Source organism: Pongo abelii, chromosome 5, assembly GCF_028885655.2.
Source record: "Pongo abelii isolate AG06213 chromosome 5, NHGRI_mPonAbe1-v2.0_pri, whole genome shotgun sequence".
Taxonomy (NCBI): Eukaryota; Metazoa; Chordata; class Mammalia; order Primates; family Hominidae; genus Pongo; species Pongo abelii.
The window spans coordinates 90,745,873-90,765,512 of NC_071990.2; the positions used below are offsets into that span (position 1 = coordinate 90,745,873).

Below are 19,640 nucleotides of genomic sequence, written 5' to 3' on the forward strand. Positions count from 1 at the left end.
GGCTCATAACTCCTCCCCAAAACTTCTTCATCGGGTGGGAGGGGAGTTCCCAGAACCTGACAGAAATCATTCTGTCTCAGAAAAAAACCAAGTCAAAACTCACAACAGAGAATCAAGACTAAGAAGAGACAACAGATAGTCAAATGCCGAAAAGAGGGGAGACTGCAAGTCTAATTTCAACTTTAGCATTTCTGTCAAACCTAAGACACAGCCTGAAAATTGAGCTCAGTAATTAGTGGACTTCAGATGTCATAAAGGAGTGGGGAAGATGGAAGGAGGAATGGAGGGAGAGAGAGGAAAGAGGAGAACGCTATCGAAGTGCTATAATTAAATAATTGTGTTTATTAAATTAGTTTTGCAAGATTTTCCAACGATAATTACTGTCAGAAGTTTGCCCACCAGGTCAGTGACAATGCTGGGCTTGTGTTTCCATGTGAAGTCAAGAAGCAATATATTAGTCATGCCATTGTTCCTAGTATGTTTCCCAGGCCAGGTATTTCTTATAGATGCTAATATGTATAACCCGCCAAAGTTAGATTCATCTGACCAGGAATTATGATGTTAAGAGACTGGATTGTCAAACCTAACTCCTTCTTGGAATGGGGGTGGGGGTTACCTCCAGACACACTTTTGTCTGCCTATACATAAAGAATATCTATAGTTTCACAGCTGTTCATCCACCTGATCTCTACTGATGCCTTCCCCAGCTCCTAAGAGGGCACGTGGTTTACAGGTAGGAAAGGAAATAGAAGTGAATACTGAGGCTTGGCAGAAATACAGCTTTCACAGAAAAGGTTCTTAATAAAAGGAAACTTGCTTCTTTCATGCACTGGGGTCTTTTGGACAACATGATTCTGTTCTGAAACATCATCTCTGCAGGGATGCAGGCTAGAACGAATGAAGTTTAGATTGCAAATTGGTTCACCCGGTAACTAAGAAAATCGAAACTCAACACCAAAGGCAGGCAGCATCTAACGGGGTGAAAGTCATCTAGCTTGAGGGTCATTCAGGTAGTGTTTTGAGAAAGGTTTGATTTCTACTGGAGCCTAGGCACTCCTGAAACCCACTCCTGTTTTCCATTTAAAAATGATGAAAACCATGAGGCTAAGACCACCGGTTGGCAGTCTGTTAAGTCTCATATCAAGTAACAAAAGCATCTGGACCACCTGTCACCACGCAGGAGGTCAAATGGAACTGGAATATTAACACACAGGTCAAATGCCCTTCAGAGACCACGGGGAAAAGGCAGTGAAAAGGAATGGCAGAAAAATAATGCGCTTGGAGCTTTCCAAGTCCCTGTCCTGTCCTTGGCAGCTTCTCAGAATGATGATTATTGTCACCAAAAGGTAGTGACACACATGCTACATGACACTTAGTATATTAAGATACAGACAGTCTTATATGCCTATACCACTGTCACTCACACACGATTTCACCTCACAGAATATGCTTCAGATAAAGCCAAGTATATTAAGGAAGAGATTATTTTTTTAATTCACTCATTATAAAAAGTCAAAATTGTACTGCCATGGGGGCAGACAATACCCCCTCTCCAAAAGGTAAGGAATGGGTGCCATGAGGGCTCATTGGCCAGGTGGTACTGGAGAGACACAGTGTTTCGCATTTTCTTGACTCTAAAATGCACCCATTTTCCATTTCTCCTTCCATCCTTAGATAGAGGGGCTCCATCTGAATCCCTGCTCTCCTGCTTCCTAGCTGCATGGCTTTGGCTTTGGGCCCATTGTTAGACTGTGTAATCCTTGGTCTTTCTATGTACAAAATACTTATGTGAGGATTAAACGAGATGAAGCAATAAAGTATTTAGGATGGTCCCTGTTTTACAGTAAACACAAATAAAAGCTATTCTTATGAAAAGAAAGTTAATTTCTTTGCATATTATATACACTTGTAATTCTACATATACTGAAAATTTCTTATATTGAGGCAAATCTGGACTGCATGAAGAATAATGTATATTTTTGTTTGCCAGATTCTCTTGCTTAAACCTGGGGAAGGGCCAATTTGCTTAATTTCCATCCAAGACCTGCAAGAGAATGATGGGATAGGTGTGCATTCTGGTACTTGCTGGCAACTTCGGCCATGACACTATGTAGACTTCCTTCTGCAACATCCCTTGATGACTGTGAAGGTCAAATAAGGCAACAGATCTGAGACCTCCCTGAGAAGTGCAGAGTACTCTGCTCGCATCAGGAATTATCCTCACCACTATTTGACTAATCCTACACATAATTACATAAAGAATGTCTGCTCTTACGGGCACTTAGCCCTGATATAGTTCACTCTCATGCCAAAAGAAGGCATCTGGCAGATGGGGGACTTGTATTGATTCTCATCTGATAACATTTCCTAAAAGATTCCATTCCTTCAGATTTGTTAAAAGTGTGTGCTTTGAATATTCTACCCTCCCATTACGGGCTTTTCCTATTTTCTCTCTCTGCTACCTTTTGCATGTATGTTCTGCCCAGATCAGAATCCTCTTTCATCATGAGGGGCAGGATCCTGCAGTGGTGACAGGTCAGGCTCTGGGGCCAGCCTGCCTGCATCTGAACCATGACCACAATGCTACCTCAGACAAACCACGTGAGCTCTCTATAAAGATTTCTTATCTGTAATCCAGTGGTCACGAGTCGTAAGCAACTTAAAACACAAACGTGGGAAACAGAACGACTCCTGGAGAATAGTAAGCGCCCATTAGATACTGCATACAAAGATGGTCTACAGAGGCAAGGTAGTGCAGTGGTTGTGGATGGAGGCTCTGGTGCCAGCCTGCCTGGCTTTGAATTCTGACACTGTCATTCACTAGCTGCAAAACCTTGCACAAGACACTTAACTTTTCTGTGCCTCAGTTTCCTGATCTGCACTAAAAGTACCTGATAAAGGGCACTTATCTCATAGAACTGTGAGGATTAAAACATTTCACGTGTTTGCTTGTTCATTAATTCACCAATTTAACATATAGTAACTGGTCCATCAAATTAGCTCCTCTTTTCCAACCATGCCAATTTTCCCCATTCACGTTTCATTTCCAGTTTGACAATGGCTTGCCTTTTCTTCACGTTAAGTATTTCCTGCTTTTGGCCCTGCCCACCTAACACCTAGACTCTCCCAGCCTGCTTCCTATCTCTGGAAATAACAGTAGTTCTCTAACTGCATAGATTTAGGGTAACCACAGCTGGTTCAGCGATCTGCATTTTAACCCCATGACAGCTGATTTCAAACAGCCCTACAAACCAAGACTCCCCGCCCTGCCATTCCAAGAATGAGGGGACTTGGGCAATTTATTTAAGTCCTCGGAGTCATCTTATGTGTGAAATGAAGATAAAAACTGTCTCCCGAGAGATTGTTAGGAGATTTAAATGTGATGGCTCAATCCCTGGCCTCCTCAGGTCTCTGTGCAGACATCACATTCTCAGTGAGGCCTCCCTAACCACCCTGCTCCATTTAAACCACAACCCCAGCCTCCTGCCTGCACTCTCCATCCTCCCTCCCTGTTTATGTTTCTTTATAACATTTTCACATCTCACACACACTATATTTTACTCATATTTTGTTAATGACCTATTTTTCTATTGAGGGCAGGAATTTTTATCTGTTTTGCTCACCATTGAAGCCGCAGAACTTCAAAGTGCTACACATATAGGAAGCACTAAATACATACTTAATAAGAAAGTGACTAAAAAAGACTTTTCCTAGATCCCAACAGGTCCATATGTCACTTCTGTTTCTGCTGAGGTCTCCTTCCAGCCTGTTTCTTCACACATATCCCTATGCTCTCCAGAGCTGCTTGTCTTTTCTGGGCCTCAAGGTCGCCTTGCCTATCCATTTATCCACAGAAAACTTAACTCCATTCTGAGCAATGCGAACGTTACAGAAAACTAATGATATAAACTCCAAGACACACAACCAAGATAATGGGATGGTACAAAAGCAAAAGAAAGGCTTAGATTGACACAGTGAAGGAAAGGCTCCCATTTGCAGAGATGCTGAGTAGAAGGTCTTGAGTGTGCTTTATTTCTAAAGCTCTCTCTGCTCAAATACTCATGAACCGAGAAACACATTCCTTGCCCATTGGCTCTATACAATGTGGATCCTTGCAGAGTAGAATTAGGCTGTTCTCTCCTGGTAAAAGCTTGTGTGCTCTTGCTTCTAAGAGATGGCTCTGATCCCACCCCCTTATGTCCATGGCCTATCTCAAACTGCCAAACAGAGGACCAATTATGCCCTTCCTTTCCGCAGCCCTCAGGAAAACAGCTAGCACACAGGACCCTCAACAGCACCCTCAGGATGATGCTTTCAGAATGTGACAGAGACCACAGTCCAGGCCTCTGCTGCCCTGGGAGGACGTGGCTCTGGAAGCCCTGGATTTGAGAGAAGATGGTAAGAGGAAGGTTTCTGATTTTTGAATGAAAATCAGACCAGCAGGGTTTTTTGAAAAGATCAACAAAATTGATAAGACAGCTAGCAAGACTAATAAAGAAGAAAAGAGAGAAGAATCAAATAGATGCAATAAAAAATGATAAAGGGGATATCACCACCGATCCCACAGAAATACAAATTACCATCAGAGAATACTATAAACACCTCTATGCAAATAAACTAGAAAATATAGAAGAAATGGATAAATTCCTCGACGCATACATCCTCCCAAGACTAAACAAGGAAGAAGTTGAATCCCTGAATAGACCAATAACAGGCTCTGAAATTGAGGCAATAATTAATAGCTTACCAACAAAAAGGAGTCCAGGACCAGATGGATTCACAGCCGAATTCTACCAGAGGTACAAAGAGGAGCTGGTACCACTCCTTCTGAAACTATTCCAATCAATAGAAAAAGAGGGAATCCCCCCAATTCATTTTAAGAGGCCAGCATCATCCTGATACCAAAGCCTGGCAGAGACACAACAAAAAAAGAGAATTTTAGACCAGTATCCCTGATGAACATCGATGCAAATATCCTCAATAAAATACTGGCAAACCGAATCCAGCAGCACATCAAAAAGCTTATCCACCATGATCAAGTGGGCTTCATCCCTGGGATGCAAGGCTGGTTCAACATATGCAAATCAATAACCATAATCCAGCATATAAACAGAACCAATGACAAAAACCACAAGATTATCTCAATAGATGCAGAAAAGGCCTTTGACAAAATTCAACAACACTTCATACTAAAAACTCTCAATAAATTAGGTATTGATGGGACGTATCTCAAAGTAATAAGAGCTATCCATGACAAACCCACAGCCAATATCATACTGAATGGGCAAAAACTGGAAGCATTCCCTTTGAAAACGGGCACAAGACAGGGATGCCCTCTCTCACCACTCCTATTCAACATAGTGTTGGAAGTTCCGGCCAGGGCAATCAGGCAGGAGAAGGAAATAAAGGGTATTCAATTAGGAAAAGAGGAAGTCAAATTGTCTCTGTTTGCAGATGACATGATTGTATATCTAGAAAACCCCATCGTCTCAGCCCAAAATCTCCTTAAGCTGATAAGCAACTTCAGCAAAGTCTCAGGTTACAAAATCAATGTACAAAAATCACAAGCATTCTTATACACCAATAACAGACAAACAGAGAGCCAAATCACGAGTGAACTCCCATTCACAATTGCTTCAAAGAGAATAAAATACTTAGGAATCCAACTTACAAGGGATGTGAAGGATCTCTTCAAGGAGAACTACAAACCACTGCTCAAGGAAATAAAAGAGGATATAAACAAATGGAAGAACATTCCATGCTCACGGGTAGGAAGAATCAATATCATGAAAATGGCCATACTACCCAAGGTAATTTATAGATTCAATGCCATCCCCATCAAGCTACCCATGACTTTCTTCACAGAATTGGAAAAAACTACTTTAAAGTTCATATGGAACCAAAAAAGAGCTCACATTGCCAAGTCAATCCTAAGCCAAAAGAACAAAGCTGGAGGCATCACGCTACCTGACTTCAAACTATATTACAAGGCTACAGTAACCAAAACAGCATGGTACTGGTACCAAAACAGAGATATAGACCAACGGAACAGAACAGAGCCCTCAGAAATAATGCCACATATCTACAACTATCTGATCTTTGACAAACCTGACAAAAACAAGAAATGGGGAAAGGATTCCCTATTAATAAATGGTGCTGGGAAAACTGGCTAGCCATATGTAGAAAGCTGAAACTGGATCCCTTCCTTACACCTTATACAAAAATTAATTCAAGATGGATTAAAGACTTAAATGTTAGACCTGAAACCATAAAAACCCTAGAAGAAAACCTAGGCAATACCATTCAGGACACAAGCATGGGCAAGGACTTCATGTCTAAAACACCAAAAGCAATGGCAACAAAAGCCAAAATTGACAAATGGGATCTAATTAAACTAAAGAGCTTCTGCACAGCAAAAGAAACTACCATCAGAGTGAACAGGCAACCTACAGAATGGAAGAAAATTTTTGCAATCTACTCATCTGACAAAGGGCTAATATCCAGAATCTACAATGAACTCAAACAAATTTACAAGAAAAAAACAAACAACCCCATCAAAAAGTGGGCAAAGGATATGAACAGACACTTCAAAAGAAGACATTTATGCAGCCAAAAGACACATGAAAAAATGCTCATCATCACTGGCCATCAGAGAAATGCAAATCAAAACCACAATGAGATACCATCTCACACCAGTTAGAATGGCAATCATTAAAAAGTCAGGAAACAACAGGTGCTGGAGAGGATGTGGAGAAATAGGAACACTTCTACACTGTTGGTGGGACTGTAAACTAGTTCAACCATTGTGGAAGTCAGTGTGGCGATTCCTCAGGGATCTAGAACTAGAAATACCATTTGACCCAGACATCCCATTACTGGGTATATACCCAAAGGATTATAAATCATGCTGCTATAAAGACACATGCACACATATGTTTATTGCGGCACTATTCACAATAGCAAAGACTTGGAACCAACCCAAATGTCCAACAACGACAGACTGGATTAAGAAAATGTGGTACATATACACCATGGAAAACCATGCAGCCATAAAAAATGATGAGTTCACGTACTTTGTAGGGACATGGATAAAGCTGGAAACCATCATTCTCAGCAAACTATCACAAGGACAAAAAACCAAACACCACATGTTCTCACTTATAGGTGGGAATTGAACAATGAGAACACATGGACACAGGAAGGGGAACATCACACACCAGGACTGTTGTGGGGTGGGGGGAGGGGGGAGGGATAGCATTTTGAGATATATCTAATGTTAAATGATGAGTTACTGGGTGCAGCACACCAATATGGCACATGTATACATATGTAACTAACCTGCACGTTGTGCACATGTACCCTGAAACTTAAATAAAAAATAAAAAAAAGAAAATCAGACCAGCAGGAAGGCCACAGAGCAACTTTTCCTCACGCACAGGAATGTGCTTTAGTTCTACTCACAGTGGTCTGATGACAAAGCCCTCTTTAATAACTTATAATTTGGAATTGTAACACATTGGACCCAACACAACCAATGTAAAAACAAACCACTCATGATCTTCCTGGGAAAATGGAAGTGCATTTATATAGGAACAGTCTTCTGTGGATGGTTTTCTGAGCAGCTTAGCAAAGAATTGATTAAATAACAGCATATGCGTTGTTAAATTCCCTATTACAATGTTTTCAAAATTCTTTGAAAGAAAAAGATGCTCACCTGTTAAAAAAAAATTTAAGTTTCTAAAGGAGACACTTGAAAACCAGAAAGGAGCATTACCTTCTTAAAAAAAAATCAAAATGGCACAGCAGAAGTTCACATAAAATGCCCGACAATGTTTCTTTTCAATAGAACTCAAGCTGACTAAAAGACATTCTTGGATTCAGAGCTTTTACTGGTTACCTAGGTTGCAAATGACAGCAAAAGAGACACCAGAAATTCTTAGTTAGAATGCCAGTCAAGGAAAAGTTCATAATCCTTTCAGATTTTAAATCCTGTATATCTGTGAGGAGGATAACCATTTAGTATTTTAGACAATTGGAAAAGAAGATTAGACCAGACTTTGTCTATAAAGTTGTGCTACAACCTGGGTTACACTCATCAAAGGCTGAAGGAAATGGCTGTTATTCTCTTTTTGAAACTGTAGTTATATGGAGACTGCTGGTTATTTAATTAGAATGGAAAACTGATACACAGAGAAGCATACCAACTGTATCTAATATATTAGCCTCATATTAACAACTAGCATCTGATTACTTACAATTGACCATATTTGAAATCTATTAAAATTATTTATCTTAATATCTTAATTATTCTTATATGCCCATAGTCACTGCTTTCTCTTAAGCCAACATGAAATGCTTAATGATTAATATACCAATTTCAAAAGCTTTCTTGTACAGACTGGACTAGACTCTGTAGTCTTCACAGAGTGATCATTACTTAATGAACTCAGCACACTGTACATTTTCCAGCCACCTGAAACTCCCAAGTATTGTGTGAGTTTTTGGCCAATTAATTATCAATTACAACATCATAAAACATTAGCACAAAAATAGGAATAATGAAATTTAATTATACATTATTCTTCTGAGTTGCTGAAAATACTATACAAGACTGATTCTGATTAATAATTCATTCAGCAATAAAGTATCAGGAAAGATAATTATGCAGTGCCACAATTCTCACACTGATTTCTATAATTACAGATTACAACAGTGTTAGCAATTTAAAAGGTTAGAGAGCTGTGGTAATTTGCTATGTCATCCTCAGCTATATTAATGTCTCTCTTTGAGCACCAAAGATAATTGAAAATATAATAATGGACCAAATCAGATGGCTTGCCCATGCTTTCCTCACCTAAAACATCTCCAATCTGAGAACATTAGTAAAGTCCTCGATAATTAGCCTCTTACATTATTTAACTAGTCCTACTACACATATTTGGTTTACAGCTAATCCAAGAAAGACAATATGTAGGAATACATGCCAAAATATGCAAACATAGAAACATAACCTATAGAAAAGTTACAGGGATACAATCACATTTGGTATGCGACATATCTGTCTATGAATACACATATATGTATACCTGTATAATTACCCTTTAGATAATTAAACACCAAGCCAAGGGACACACATAATGTAAATCTCTGTCTTTGGCAACACAGTTGAGTGAACAGCACATGAAAGAGTACAAAGTTTATCTAACTACCCTCTCTGGGTTGTTTACATATTGTGACACACCAAACTACTCTTGCCTTTAAGTTCTATTACATCCTGAGGATGAAAATACACTCATCTGCTAGAAATACTCACTCTGCTCTGCTTGCATTCCACGGGAAAAAACCTGGCTAGAAATTTATGGCCTCTTCCCATAACCAGTATTTAAATGAGAATTTTCACCTGGGGATGAGCCCAAGTGAACTAAACATACAGTTCCACAGATATAAAAATCACTTTCTTCTCTGCTCTTTCTTCTCACTATTTTTAGAGAAGAGATTTGTAAGACATCTTGGCTTTACTCTCTTGAATGCCTTAAGTATCTGACTAACTTCATGTTCAACTAATATGGAGAAACAGATGGAAAATTCACTGGACTAAAATCTTAGGCATTATTTAAATGAGTTCCTTGCGGAGTCTTTTGTGTGTCTTGTTGGGACCGGGGGTTCCTCATTCTGGAGTACGCCAGGGTTTGAATTCAAGATTTCATTACAGCTGGCCCCAACAAGATGATAAAGGAAGACAGAGTGAAAAAACAGTTTCATTCCAGTGGTAGAAAGAACTTGTAGATCATCTGATTGAATATGCTCTTTTAAAAATTGTAGACATTTAGGCTCAAAGATATTAAACAATTTACTCAAGGTCGCAGAACCATTTAGTAACAATAACAGAAGAAAAACTCAAGCATGTGTGAATCCCAGGTTTCCACTGTATTTTATTAAAGAAAATACCCAAGGAGAAGGGGCATGATGAGCAGCATATGGAGACAATTTTTGTTCTAAAATTAAGCCCATTTACTTATATTTCATTTCTATGAAGGGGTTATGTGTAAGATTGGGGGTGGGTAGAGGAAGAGTCATTCTAAGAGAACACCATAGAACTGTAGCTCTTCATGTATTTCCTTAAGTGAAAATAAAATGGGTTTCCTTTGAGTCACAAAAATAATTCTAAAACAGGGCATTGCTTCTTATCAGCTTTTTTTTCTGGGCTACATGCAGGCCGTTGGCACAAGATCATATGGTAGGACACCACACTAGATATAAATTCCCTTCACCTTTTTTCACCTACTTCCTTTTATTCCCAGCAGGGCAGTAAAACAGGCTCCCTGCATATCCCTGCAAATTTGCTCTTGGATTCAGAAGGAGACCCCTAGCAGGTAATATTGTTCCCTTGTTAAAGTAGCAGACATTCAAGCTTGTAACAGGGGATAAAAATGGCAAGTGGACTTTGGTCCCACATTTGCAAGGTCCTGTATGATTTTGTACTTTGAATTTTTTCTAAAATATTATGAACAATTTCAAATTTACAGAAACATTTAAAGAATTTTACAGTGAATACCTACATACCCATCACTTAGATTCTACGATTAACATTTTATTATGCTTATTTCACTACACATCCATCCATCTATATCCATCTGATTTTTTTCAAAGCATATCAAAGTAAACTGCAGAAATCAGCACACTTTCCCCTAAACACTTCAGCAGGATATTACTTGCTAGAGTTTAAGATTAATTTATAGTTTTTTTCTTTTGAGGCAAAATTTACATACAATGAAATGTACAAATCTTAAGTGTACATTCACTGAGTTTTGACAAATACATATACCTGTGTATACCAAATCTTATCAATCTATAGACTATAACCATCACCCCAGAAAGATCCCTCATATTCCATCCCAGTCATTCCCCTCCTCCAAAGGCAATCAGTGCTCGAGTTTGTCTAACAGACTAATTGTCTGCCCTAAAACAGTTGAATTTTGCAACTTAAAGTAGCTAAGTGTTGTTCTGTTTTTCTTCTTTCAGTCAACACAAACTGAGCACCTAAAACGAGACATACACTTAAAGCCAGTAACAACAAAATAATTATTCCATTAAATTAGGAAAATAACTTCCATGGTGGTGAGAACAATGGGATTCATTATATTTCAAGGGCAATTTAGATGCACAACCAAAAGGGAAGACACATAATCCTGCGGCTGTTACTCATTTGGAAACTTGCTGACTCTTCAGTAGTAAAATAAAATCCATACCCATGCCCAGTGAAAAATGGGGCTATGCAGGATCCTTGGATTAAGTGTGAAAAATGAGGAGACTTTTTTTAAAAAGCCCATCTTCAAACCAATATCATCGCTTTATGATGAAGATGAACTGTTATAACATGCCAAGCCTGTAACCTATAAAGACACAGCCCTGAGTTTTACAGAACTATAAAATCATGAAGGAGGCTAGTAAAGGAGTGGAAAGGCTCTTCATTTATTTTCTTTAAACTTAACTACAGTAGTCAGTGTGGATTAGGCCCTCATTTTCCAGCAGCTGAATTATTGTCAAGGTGCTAACACTCTTGGTGGAAACAGCATTGGATTACCTACCTCTCTCTGCAAGAGCTCAACAGCATGCTTCACATATCAGTCACTAAAACTGGATTAAAAGGCTCTCCTACAGCAACTCTGATACTCTTTTAAAAGTTCATTAACCCCTGTTGTGGACTGAATCACAATATTCTCCCTCCCTCCAAAAGAAATGTTGAAGCCCTAACCTCCTGTAGCTCAGAATGTGGCCTTATTTGAAAATAAGATCATTGCAAATGTAATTAGTTAAGATGGGGTCATACTGGAGTAGGGTAGGCCTCTCATCCAATATCATGGGTGTCCTTTTATTATTATTTTTTCTTTATTATTATTATTATTATTATTATTATACTTTAAGTTTTAGGGTACATGTGAATGAACTCCATATGGAGACAGAGACACAGGGAGAACACCATGTGAAGATGGAGGCAGAGGTGAGAGTGATGCGGCTACAAGCCAAGGAATGCCAAAGATGAATGGTCAGCACCAGAGGCTAGGAAGCAGGAAGGAAGAGTTCTTTCCTATAGGTTTCAGAGGGAGCATGACCCTGCCAACGTCCTGATTTTGGACTTCTAACCTCTAGAACTGTGAGGCAATACATATCTGTTGTAAGGCATCCAGTTTGTGGTACTTTGTTATGGAAGCCTTAGGAAGCTAGAACAACCTTAAAGAAGATTTTCCCCTTTTTGGTAATTGTTTTAAACAAAAGTGTAATTTACATGCAGAAAAGTATACCAAACATAAGGGCACAATCAATGATTTTCTTTCAAGTAAATGCATTCATATAACCACCACCCAGATGAAGACTATTATCAGCACCCCAGAATTCTCCTTCATGCCCCATCCCAGTCATTATTTCCACCAACAGAACTGCTAATTCTAACTTCCTTCACCTTAGTTTTGTCTCTTTTTGAACTTTAAAGAAATAATATATAATTTTTTGTGTGTCTGGCTTCTTGTGCTCAACATTATGTTTGTGAGGTTCATCCATGTTGTTGTGTATGAGTGGTTTCTTCTAAAGATGGTTTGAAAAATATCATTAAGTTTTTCTTTTGTTTTGCTTCGGTTGGTTCAAATTTCCTAAAAGGAATAAAATGGTAAACACTGAAAGTCTCTAAAAATCTCCCAATCCCAGCTTCCCAGCCATCTAGTTCCATTTTCTAGAGGCCACGAGTGTCTCTTGTGTATCCTTCCAGAGAGAACTGATGCCTATTTAAGCAAAGATATATATATATTTATAGATAGATCTTTGTCCTTTTTTTTTTTTTTACACAAAAGTTTACATATGGCCCAGGCGTGGTGGCTCACACCTGTAATCCCAGCACTTTGGGAAGCTGAGGTGGGTGGATCACCTGAGGTCAGGAGTTCAAGACCAGCCTGGCCGACATGGTGAAACCCTGTCTCTACTAAAAATACAAAAAATTAGCTGGGTGTGGTGGTGGACACTTGTAATCCCAGCTACTCAGGAGGCTGAGGCAAGAGAGTCACTTGAACCCGGGAGGCAGAGGTTGCAGTGAGCTGAGATTGCACCACTGTACCCCAGCCTGGGCAACAAGAGTGAAACTCCATCTCCAAAAAAAAAAAAATTTTACATACTAAGCCATGATCTGCACCCTGCTTTCACTTAAAAATATAGTTTCTTCATTCTTGTTTTATGGTTTCATAATATTTGACTAGAAGGGCATAGTACAATTTATATAACCAATTCTCTATTGGCAGCTATCTGGGTTGTAGTCAGTATGTGTTATTATAAACAAGGTTGTAACGTGTAATCTTGTAATTTTGTACACATATCCATACATTTTCCCAAATGTGAAATTACTGGATCAAAGGATATAAACTTTGTAGTTTTGATACTGCCAAATTGTCCTCCATTGGGACGGTACCAATTTATACTCCTGCCAGCAATGTACAAGAGTACTTTTTTTTTGAGATGGAGTCTCGCTCTGTCGCCCAGGCTGGAATGCAGTGGCGCGATCTTGGCTCAATTCAATGTCTGCATCCCAGGTTCAAGCGATTCTCCAGCCTCAGCCTCCTGAGTAGCCGGGACCACAGGTGCGTGCTACCACGGCCGGTTAATTTTTTGTATTTTTAGTAGAGATGGGGTTTCACCGTGTTAGCCAGGATGGTCTCTGTCTCCTGACCTTGTGATCTGCTCGCCTCGCCTCCCAAAATGCTGGGATTACAGGCATAAACCACTGCGCCTGGCCAAGAGTACTTCTTTATCCATAGTCTTACTAATAGATTGTGTTATCAAACTTAAAAACAAAACAAAACAAAACAAAAAAAACCCCTGCCTGTTTGGCAAGTAAAAAACAGCGTTTTATTATAGTTTTAATTTGCATTTTTAATAAATGACATTGGATATATTTCATGTTTATGAACAGCTATTTATGTTTCCACATCTGTAAATTGTTAATAGTCTTACTATTCTTTTAATTTTTTTTTCCCTATTGCATTGCTGGTCTTTTTCTACCTTGGAGAAGCTCTTTAAATATTAGGGAAATTAGTTCTATCTCTAGATGAGCTGCAAAAATATTTTTCCTTCTTTGTCACTTGTTTTTTTTTTTTGGCCTTGGTTTATGGTGGTATTTGCTGCTCAGAAATTTTTGTGTCATTGAATTTATTTTACGACTTTCCCTTTGTGGTTTCTGGATTTTTGACATACTTTGAAAGGCCTTCCCAACTTATAAACAATTTTCCCCTGAATCCTTTTAGAACTTTTAAGGTTAAATTTTTTTTCCAAGTAAGTTTTTGAACCATTTAGAATTTATCTTGGTGTAAATATCAACCACCAAACTTTCTTTTTCCCAGAAGGCTATTTAATTGTCCCAGCACCATTTATTGAACATCCTTTTTTATCACACCGATTTGAGATGCTTCCATAATGTAAACTAAAATTTCAAATGTACTTGAGATTATTTCTGGACTCTATAAGGTGCCACTGACTTGCCTATTAATGCTAATTCAAATATATGAATATGTTTGTAGTATATTTTAATATCTAAAGAGCAATTTTCTCTCTTTTTATTCTTGGCTACTTTTGATTTTTTTTTACATGAACTTCAGCATCAGCTTGTTTGGTTGTAAAATATTCTGTTGGTATTTTTACTGCGTTCATGTTAAATTTGTGATGTTGAGGTTTTCTGTCCAAGGACATGGATTGTCTTTCCATTTACCCACATCTTTGTTTTTTCTCTTCATTTCAGGAGGATTTTAAAACAGTTTCATTTATTTACAAGAATAAAGATTTACATCTTAAGGAATTCTTGAGTTCAATTCCTATATTTATACACATTACATATATTTGTATATATATGTATATATTTTATTTGAACTTTTCTTTTTTGCTATTGTAAATAGGATATTAACTTCCATTATATCTTCTAACCAGCTGTTGATCACATATATGAAGAATGTTTAGTTTTACATAATCCATTAGTACATAATGGGTTGTTATTGTTACCACCATCTTCCAGCTGATTCACAGAAGAAAGCATACTATCCAAGTGTGCAATCATATCATCTGCAAATAACAAACATTAGTTTAACCTCGTCCTTTTGACTTTTCACACTTCTACTTTCTTTCTCTTGTACTGCACAGGCTAAGTACATTCAGAACAATGTTAAAGAAATAACAATGGGTGCCCTTGTCTTGTTTCTGACATAACATGGCTTCTGGTGTTTCCCTATTACTGGGTATATTCCTTTCGGCATACACCCAGTAATGAGACTGCTGGGCCAAATGGTAGCTAATTTGACTCTGCAATCCCATAAACACTACATCTACTAAAGCGTGATGCTAATTTTATAATAAATAATATATATAATAATAACTTTATGTTAAGGAGGTATCCATCACTTCTGATTTTATAAAGTGGTTTTTAATGAAAAACAGACGTTGAATTACATCAATGCCTTTGCAGCATCTATGAACATGATCAAATAAGTGTTCCTTAAAGATCTATTAATATGATAAATTATATTAAAATATTTTTCCAATATTTATCACTCCTGGAATGAACCTCATTTGGTTATGGTACACTGTTCTTTCAAAATGGTGCTAGGCTCTGTTTGCTAATATTTTATTTAGAATTTTACATTTGTGTTCTTCTATGGTGGTTGGTCTGATGGATTATCCTGCTCTTTAGAAGTCAGTGACTAAATTATATTTTCTTAGACAATTATGGATTTTTAAATTTATCTGTAAAAAGTTGAGTAAAACAGGCTTTATGATTCCTTTGTAATCTTTTACCTTATTTTTATTATTTCCTCTATTTTATTAATCAAGTCAGCTAAAGTTTCCTTGATTGTGTTGAGGTTTTCAAAAAATATGCTTTTGCATTTATTAATTCTTTAATTTTTCAGTTTTTGAATTCTGGATTTTTTGATATACTTTTATTTCCTTCCTGCTATATTTTAAGTTTGTTTTATTATTCTTTTCTAACGTTTTGAGTTAGACACTTAATTCATTTATTTCTATTTTTCTTATTTGCCAGAATAAATATTTTAGGCCATGGCTTCTCTTCTGACCACTGCTTTAAGCTGCAGCTCCTGGATTCTGCTAAAAACACACTGACTTAGATCTTGTTGGCTTTATGTAACAGATACTCACCTAAATATTGCATATAAATAAACTATGGGAAACTGATCATTTAAAAAGATGTTAGCAAAGACCACTAAAGGAACCCAGCAGTAAGTCTGCTGTAGGGTGAAGAATAATTCTTTTTCTTTTTATTTTTTTGAGACACGGTCTTGCTCTGTCACCCAGGCTGGAGTGCAGTGGCGCAATCATGGGTCACTGCAACCTCCGCCTTTTGGGCTCAAGCAGTTCTCCCTCCTCAGCTTCCCGAATAGCTGGGACTATGGGTACGCGACACCGCACTCAGCTAGTTTTTTGTATTTTTTTGGTAGAGACAGGGTTTGGCCATGTTGCCCAGGCTGGTATTGATTGAACTCCTGGGCTCATCCACTCACCTCGGCCTCCCAAAGTGCTGGGATTACAGACACGACCACTGTGCCCAGCCAAGAATAATTCTTTCGCTGCCATTCATGGTGTATTGACCAGGTGCACCAGGCACAGTGTGGGCTACTGTGAGAATAAACATGAAGGGGTCTCTGTCTTTCCATCAGTAAGGAAAACCACACATGAGCACATAAAAACACATAATCACATATACAATATCACAGAAACATAAGGACAAGTCATACAAACCATAAAGAGATATAAACTTTCACATAAAATAATTTCCCTTCTTCTGCTCAAAACATACATACCTATAATGTTTAATAGGCATTCATTTAATTTACACTGACCTAAGTTGCTCTTCCAGCTTTAACTTAAAAGCAGTTCACAATAACAATATCTGTTTTTGCATAGAATATGGGTCAGAAGAGATGTAGAAAGGCTTGTTGGGAAGCTCTTGTAACAGTCTAGGTGACTGATGATGATGGCTTGGACTAGTGAGGAAGCATAAGAGTGGCAACCACGGCCTGATTTGGCATGCATTTCAAAGGTACAGAAGTACAGCTGATAGAATTTGCTAATGGATTGGATGTGGGGTGAGAGAGAATGAAAAGAGTTAAGGGTAACTTTGAGAATTTCAGCTTCTGCAATTACATGAATGAGGGTGTCATTTACTGTAAGGGAAAACTCCAGGGGAGGATCATGTTTGGGGGCTGGGGTTGAAATAAATTGTTGCTTCCTGGTAGTTCATCTACCCAAGCTCACTGTTATGGTTTGAATGTGTCCCCCAGAAGTTCATGTGTTGGCAACTTAATCCTTGAGACAGCAGTGTTGAGAGGTGGGACCTTTAGGAGGTGATTGGGTCATGAGGGTTCTGTCTTCATTAATGGATTAATGAGGGAGTGGGTCCATTATCACAAGAGTGAGTCTTTATAAAAGCCATTTTGGCCATTTCTCATAACCCCCCTCACCATGTGATGCCAGCCTCCAGAACTGGAAGAAAATACCTTACCTTTCCTTTTCCTCTTTCCCCTTTCCTTTCCTTTCTTCCCTTCCTCTCTCTCTCCCTCCCTTCCTCCCTCCCTTCCTCTCTCTCCTCCCTCACTCCCTTTCTTTCTTTTCAAATTATTCAGTTTCAGATATTAACTTACAGCAACAGAAAACAAACTAAGACACTCATCTCATTCACCTCTCCCATAAGTTGGTTATATTCAAGTTTCACTGATCTTTGTCCTATCACAGCTCCATGCTGTTGTATGTTCCGTTTCCACACCCGAAGTGTCCTGCCTACTCTTCTCTGTCTGGCAAACACCTACTCATCCTTCAAGAATAATCTCAAATGTCAGCTCCTTTGATTACCTTTCCGACTCCTGCAGGCACAGTTGGGAGATTCATGCTGGAGCTTTCCAGCCTCCCAGCCATCTCAGTCTCACAAAATTGCTTATGTGTCTGTCTCTGTCACCTGGTTAAGTTCCCCAAGGACAGAAGTCATGCTTTTTTCTTCTTTTTTCCCTGGAGCACAATGCCTAAAACAAAGATGGCTACTCAGTAAGTGTTTTCATTCATTCCATCAATATTGACGGAGTGTCTACCATGTATAATATATGATGCCATGTACTGTTCTAGGTACCTGAGGATATAGCAATGAACAAAGCAAAGTTGTACTTGTCATGGAGCCTTCATTCCACTGGGGAAAACGGCAATATACACACAAATGAATGAATCTACAATAATGTGCTGTAGAGGAAAAAAATAAGGCAGGGCAAGAGCAGTGAAGGATGTGGGTGGTGAGGTCCTGTTTTAAATACTGCAGTCGTGGAAGATCTCACTTAAGCAGATTCTAAATGAAGTGAGGGAGTAAACCATGCAGATATCTGGGAAAAGAGCCTTCCCGGCAGAAATAAACAGCTGGTTCAATGGCCCTATAGCAGGAGTAGGCTTGATGCTCTGATGACTCAAAAGGCCAGAGTGTGTGGAGGGTAGTGGCCAGTGAAAGCTGCAGAGGTAGTCAGGAAGTGAAGGGCATGCAGTTCGAGGTAGGTAGGAGTTTGGGTTTTATTCTAAGTGTTATGAGAAGCCAGAGCAGGCAAGTGATAGGATCTGATTTACACTTTAAAAGATTCCTTTGGCTTCCATATGGAAAATGGGTTGCTGTAGGGTCAGACTGGAAGCAAGAAAGCATGTTAGGAGGCTCCTGCAGCAGTCTTGGTAAGCATGATGATGGACTGAACTATGGAAGGAGCAGAAAAGTGGTGACAAAGTGCCTGGATTTGACAGGTAGAGCTGATGGTATTTGCTAGTGAATTGGATGTGGGGTGAGAGAATGGAAAGAGTGAACGATGGCACCAAGGATTTCAGCTTAAGTGACCAGATGAATGGGGGTGTCATTTATTGAAACAGGAAACCCTAGAGGAGGATCAGGTATGGGGGAAGAGGGCAGAACAAGTGTTGGTTTTGGATATGACAACTTTGAGGAGTTGATTAGACAGCCCTGTGGAGGTAAGCAACTGAACACAGCCTGATTCTAGACAGATAAATTTGGGAGCCATTAGTATGGAGATGGTATTTAAAAGCCACAAGACTGGATGAGATCACCAGGGAGTAAGCTCATGTGGGCTGAATGAATGAATAAGCAAGTTTATGCTCAGGAAGGAAACTGTTATCAGGTTGATAACATCTGACTCTACAGAGACTGGACAAATAGATAATAAATACAGGGATGAAAGGGCACAGAATTAATTTTTTTCCATGTCTAGATGGCTAATCCAGACTTTTCCCTTAGACGCTCAGAAAAGCCTGCATCCTAAATTATTGAGGACAAAGCAGACCACAGGACTCTGTGGAGCAGCTTCCATTGCTTGGCTTGTGTGCAAGGTGTGTCAGCCTACTTCAGGTGTCTTGGTAACTAAGCACTTTTCTGGGTGAGCATCTTATCGCAGCATGTTGTGCAGGCTGGAACCCATGAGAGTGAGTCCTTTAGGAAAGAAACGACATTAACAGATGTACACAACACGTTTCAAATTAAGAAAGGTGGGGGGAAGATCACAAATACAACATCTGTAACCCTGTACGTGCAATTTGTCATCTCTATTGAAGAAATAGGCAGG

At 38.8% G+C, this 19,640-nt stretch overlaps 1 protein-coding gene across 8 annotated transcripts in view; it reads right to left on the reverse strand.

The window, feature by feature from the left end:
- The window catches only part of BACH2 (BTB domain and CNC homolog 2), a 367,628-nt gene that overhangs the window by 95,740 nt on the left and 252,248 nt on the right, over window positions 1–19,640 (reverse strand). The window lies entirely within an intron of this gene.